This window comes from Camelina sativa, chromosome 16 (genome assembly GCF_030686135.1).
Source record: "Camelina sativa cultivar CO46 ecotype springtype chromosome 16, ASM3068613v1".
NCBI lineage: Eukaryota > Viridiplantae > Streptophyta > Magnoliopsida > Brassicales > Brassicaceae > Camelina > Camelina sativa.
Genome location: NC_141895.1, coordinates 13,343,239 through 13,349,238, shown reverse-complemented (window position 1 = coordinate 13,349,238; position 6,000 = coordinate 13,343,239). Strand labels below are relative to the sequence as shown.

Genomic DNA, 6,000 nt, shown 5'->3' with positions numbered 1-6,000 from the left:
TAATTGAGTCAGTTGATGCTAACAAGATCAAAGGGTAATCAGAATCTACAGAGGTACCTTGATCACATCAACAGACTACCAAGAGATTTGAGACAGAAGAGAACAAGAATCCAACAAGAACAAAAGAATCAGTTGCTAATGGAGCAACAAAACAATCAAGATCCAAGACCAAGGAACATTGGTGCTGGAGATGCACCAAACACACACAACCAAAGAGCTGGTATTGTGCCTCCAACAGTTGCTAATAATAACTATGAGATCAAAAGTGGGTTGATCTCTATGATTCAAGCAAATAAGTTCCATGGTTTTCCTATGGAAGACCCTTTGGACCACCTTGATGAATTTGATAGAATCTGTAGCCTCACCAAGATCAATGGTGTAAGTGAAGATGGTTTCAAGCTAAAACTGTTCCCTTTTTCCCTTGGAGATAAAGCACACTTGTGGGAGAAGACCTTACCAACAGGAGCTATCACCACTTGGGATGCTTGCAAGAAAGCCTTCTTAGCCAAGTTCTTCTCTAATGCAAGAACTGCAAGGTTGAGGAATGAGATTTCTGGTTTTGCACAGAAGAATAATGAAAGCTTTTGTGAGGCATGGGAGAGATTCAAAAGCTTCCAAACTCAATGCTCACATCATGGCTTTAGCAATGAATCTCTACTCAGCACCTTATATAGAGGAGTTCTACCTAAGATAAGGATGCTTTTGGATACAACCTCCAATGGAAACTTCCTCAATAAGAATGTAGAAGAAGGATGGGAGCTAGTGGAGAACCTAGCACAATCAGAGGGGAACTACAATGAGGATTATGATAGGACAGTAAGGTTTGTCTCCAATGATCAAGATGAGAAGTATAAGAAGGACTTGAAGGTAGTCCATGAGAAGTTGGACAAGATTATACTCAGCCAACAAAAGAACATTCACTTTCTAGGTGAAGAAGAAGTTCAAGATCAAGCTGTGGAGAGAGAGTTTGCTGAGATTTGTTACATGCAGAATCAAGGAGGGTTCAAGGGATATAATCAATTCAAGAACAATAACCTCCCCTATAGAAGCAACAATGTGGCAAATCTACAAGATCAAATCTATCCCCCACAACAACCCCAATAACAAAACAACTATGCACCCAAGCAGCAACACAATGGTTTTCAGGCCCCAATGTGTCCCCCTCCAGGGTTTCAGACTAACCAAGGCCAAGAACCATATTTGAGAGCAATGATGCAGCAAATGCTACTTGGGCAAGCAAATGGGCAAATTGAGGATGCAAAGAAGTTTGCTGAGCTGAAACAAAAGCTAACTTCTCAGTATAATGATCTAAACATCAAGTTTGAGAGTCTGAACTCTAGAGTGAAGTACATGGAGAGCAACAATGCTTCTTCTTCAGCTCCAAAACCTAACCAACTTCCTGGAAAAGCAATTCAAAACCCAAGGGAGTTCACTGCTAAAGCAATTAAACTTCACGAGGAAGCTGTCACTGAGGACAGTGAAGTTCAAGCTGGGGAGGATTTGTCACTAATTGAAGCCAAGAGCAAAGATTTTACATAGCAGGCACAAGGCGGCAAAGAACTCGACCAGGTACTCGACCAAGCACACGATCGAGTACTTAATCAAGTGACTGATCGAGCCATTGCCCCTGAAGCTGTTAAACCTGCTAAGTATATTCCCCCTGCTTACAAACCTCCTTTGCCATTCCCAGGATGTTTCAAGGCACAAAACCTGAAGGAATTAAGGGAAATCATTGAAAGGAAGGAAGTGATGGCTTTACAACAAAAGGAAGTCATTGAGAAGAAAGAAGAAGTAATGAGGAGGAGGTTGTCATAGCATTCAAGGAAGAAGAGAGAGGACCAGCTTTGGAGCAGTATACCCCATATTCTCTTTACCAAGGCATGCTACTTGAGATATCAAGGAAGAGAGCTCAAAAGCAGGATGAAAAGGATCTTGAAGAGATTGAGGGAGTCGTTATCCCAACTAAACTTGAAGATCCTGGGCCATTCAATCTGCCTTGCTCCTTTAGCTATCTACACTTCAATAAGTGTTTGTGTGACTTGGGAGCATCTATCAGTGTGATGCCTTACTCAATAGCACAAAAGCTTGGGCATACTGAACTCAAGTCTATTAATCTCTACATAAGTCTAGCTGATGGATCCAATAGAGATGTGGTTGGAAAATTGGAAACTTTTCCAGTCAAGTTGGGCAAGGCTAGGATTCCCACAGATTTTGTGATAATAGATATGGATAAGGAGCTGGAAGACCCTATTATCCTAGGAAGACCATTCCTAGCTACTGCTGGAGCTGTAATAGATGTCAAGGAGGGATTGGTAACCTTGAACATAGCTGAAGGTTTGATCATGAAATTTGATATCAACAACCCAACCAACTTGCCCTCTAGGTATCAACCTTTTGTTCTTAATGACAAGAGAGATCAAGAGATCCCAAGTGAAGTGGAGACTTCAAAGGCTAAGCTCTTTTCTCATGAGGAATCAGTTGAAACGCTCAAGGGTTCAGTTCAAGAATTAATTGGTCTAGTGAAGGATCTCCAAGTGCAACTCAACAAGAGGTCTTTCAAGAAAGCAAGGCCAATGCTCAAGATTAAGAAACAAGGTTCAAGTTTTAAGGAGGTAGTGATCAAGGAAGAACACTATAGTGATCAAGAGGTACCAGGGAGGATTTCATCACCTCCTTGGTATCCAAACCAAGCCTGAAAATACATCAAAAGTCAAGCTTAGAGACTATAAACAAGCTCACTAGGGAGGAAGTCCCTAAGGTATCATTGTAAATATGTTTAATTTTCCTTGTAGTTTTGATTTCTTTTCTTTTATGTTTGTGTTGGGCAGACCATTTTATGAGAGTGTAGATGGATTTAAGAAGATTTGGACTTGTAGAAGTGGATTCACAAGCCCACTCGACCAGCCCATGAGAGGTACTCGATCGAGTGGACTAGAAGATCAATCCCAATCGATTCAAATTTTTCTTGCACGATCGAGTGGAAGGAGAAAGCAGTTCAAAATTCAAATTTTGGTCAAGTACTCGACCATGTGGGGTCGAGTGGTGGGGTTGAGTTGCAGAAAAAGAGAGTCAAAGATTCCCAATTCAAATTTGAATGGTATGGACGCTCCTCCCATGTCTCTTTGTCGCCTTAGCCTCTTTATATAGAGGTAAACTCGGTCCTATGCTTCTCACACTCTCTCATTTGCTTAAAACAATCAAAATCTAGCTTAAAATCTCTCTCAAGTTCATCTCTTTGCTCAAGCTTTGTTCTTTTGGTTTTTGGGTTACTAACCTATTAAATTTGAGCTTTGAGTCTATTCCTTTCAGTTCTTTCTTTCAAAAATGCCTTCAAGGTTTACAATATCATCTTAACAAAATGCTGATCGCTCATTGGAACAAAGTGATGCACAACTTGCATCAAGAAGGCAAGCTGGTGGAAGTACTCGATCACCAACTCGAGCAGCAAAACGACCGTGTGCTAGCTCGAGTAGGCGGTCGAGTGGCGTGCGGAAAAGAAGACATCAGCTAGTTGAGGAGGATCCTGAGCAAACAGAAAGTGAGGAAGAGATGCAGTTCTCTCTTCAAGAACACATGAGGAGGAACAACGCAAAAGAAAAGAGGCCAGCTGAAGAACAACAAGAAGAAGAGGTTGAGCGTGAAAGTGAAGAAGAGGAAAAAGAGCAAGAAAAAGAACAAGAATCTGATAATCTAACCCCAAGGCAACTCTATGAAGCTTTCATGAGGATGAGCTTTCAAGGAACAAGATATCCACACAAGGAGACCATGGAGAAGCTGGGAAATGCTGAAGATGTGGAGTTTCTTTTTGAGAAATGCAACCTAAGCAAGTTCATGAATTTGCACATGGAAGGATATAAAGAAGAGAGCTGTGAGTTCTTAGCCACCATCAAGTTTCACTTCTACCCAAGGATGGACAAAGAATTGGGAGCTGGTTGCTGTGATTTCACCATCAAGGGGAAGAGATATGAGCTTTCACTCAAGAAGATAGCCAATATCTTTGGCTTTGAAGTTGGGTCAGAAAGGAGTATGGCTATACCAAGGGAAGAGGTCTTCTCTGTTTGGGAAACCATTGGAGACAACACCATCTACTCATCCTCCAAGTCCAAGAGCTCAAAGATAAAGAGCCCAGTACTAAGGTACTTCCACAAGTGTCTAGCAATCACTTTCTTTGCTAGAAAGCAGACTGGAAATGTGATTGAGGGAGAACTCAAGATGTTTAATGTAGCCCTCAATGGTATCATCCTCCAAGCAAGAAATGGCACCGTCATCCTTGGGAGTAGTGTGGGGACTTTTTATGCATGCTCCTTATTGACCAAATGATCTACTATAGAAGCTGGGTGAGCAAGTTGCACAAGAGGGGGTCAACTGGAGTTCTAACCATTGGAGGCATCATCACTCCAATGCTAGTGGCTGCAAAAGTACCACTTAGAGGAGAGCAAGCTAAGCCAAGATGGATTGACACCAACTACCTCACTTCTACTCTCATTCTAGCCAAGGACATGCACAATGGAAATCACCTCTTCAACTTTGAGCTTCCAACACTAGGGAAGACTCAACTTGTTCTACCCAACAAGGAGCTTACCACCATAAGTGAAAGGGTGAACATTGATTTTTGGCCATCTTCTGAGTTCTTGTTTGATGGGACAGCCCAAGTGAGAGTAGATGAAGCTGGTGATGTAGAAATGGCTGATGGGGAAGAGCAATTCTACTTTGAAGACTATGAGCCAAGCCAAAGAGATAGTAGAGAAGTGAGAGAGACTAGCAAGAGGTTGACACTCCTACAAAAATGGAACAAGTGGCATGGGAAGAACTTTGAGAAGCTGAAAAAGAAGATGGGAAGGATGACTAAGTCTATCAAAGGTTTAAAGAAGGATATTGCTGAATTGAAGAGTGGAAATTATTCACCAACACCATCTAACCCTTTGAGGAGGAGTAGCTCAACAAGAGCATTATCTATAGTTGAACTAGCAGTGGAACCAGCAAAAGCTTCAACGCATGAGCCAATTCAGAGGAGGAGAGGTTCAAGTCGCCCAGAACAACAGTTTCCAAGGCACTCGACCAGCTCACTCGAGCATCCACTCGACCGAGCACCTCCAGTGCACTCGAGCGAGTACTTGCCAATACCTCCTTATGGTTTCCCAACTCTAGCAGGCTATCCAGGATATCCCTATGGCCAAGCTTACCCTCCCATCCTCCCCAATACTTCATGGATCCAGCCCTCTTGCAGCAATTATATCAGCAGCAAGGTCAGCAATTCTTCCCACCCCCACAGACTCGGTAACCAACTCGACCTGTGCACTCGACCGGGCACTCGACCGAGTACCAATCGATGGCTATAGTCGAGTTGCCTCTTTCCCCACCTCCAAGTCAACCACAAGACTCCCACTACACTTATGAAAGCATGAATGAGGATGTGGACAGCTTCTTCAATAATCCATGAGGTAACAACATCACCTTTACCTTGTACATACCATTGCATCTCTAGTTTTATTTTATTTTGAGTCTTGAATCCTCTTACAAATTTTTCTTACACAAGGGACTGTGTAATTTAAGTTTGGGGGAGGGTTTGAGATAGTATTTGATGTTGTGTTATGTTTTCTTATTTCAAAATTTTAGCATAATCATGTTAGTACTTGCATTTCATCTATGGCATAGAAAAACCCTAAAAATTTGAAATTTTTTGTAAAAATCTTTACAACAGAGTGTTCATGTGGTTTGCATAGCATTTTGGCATCTTGTTTAGCTTGTTTAATGTAAGACTGCTTCATATTTGCATTAGGGATCTATGATGAATTATGCCTTGTTAGCTTGTTTAAATTCACTAAACTAGGATCAATGCCCAAGTTAATAGTACTTTGATGCTAGTTGAGTAGCTAGAAGCATAAGATTGAACCAAGTCTTGAATTCCTGCATTGCATTTGGTCTAAATTCATTGCATTTGGTCTAAATTGAAGCATGTTGTGATATGATGTCATTTCCTATTTATAAGAACCTAATATT

The 6,000-nt window shown here is 41.6% G+C and overlaps 1 non-coding gene across 1 annotated transcript; it reads right to left on the bottom strand.

Moving 5' to 3' along the window:
- Positions 1 to 534: 534 nt before the first annotated feature.
- LOC147925453 (small nucleolar RNA R71) lies at positions 535 to 641 on the bottom strand. The gene has a single exon (XR_015585612.1). It is a non-coding gene; the product is annotated as a small nucleolar RNA R71 (small nucleolar RNA).
- Positions 642 to 6,000: the final 5,359 nt, after the last annotated feature.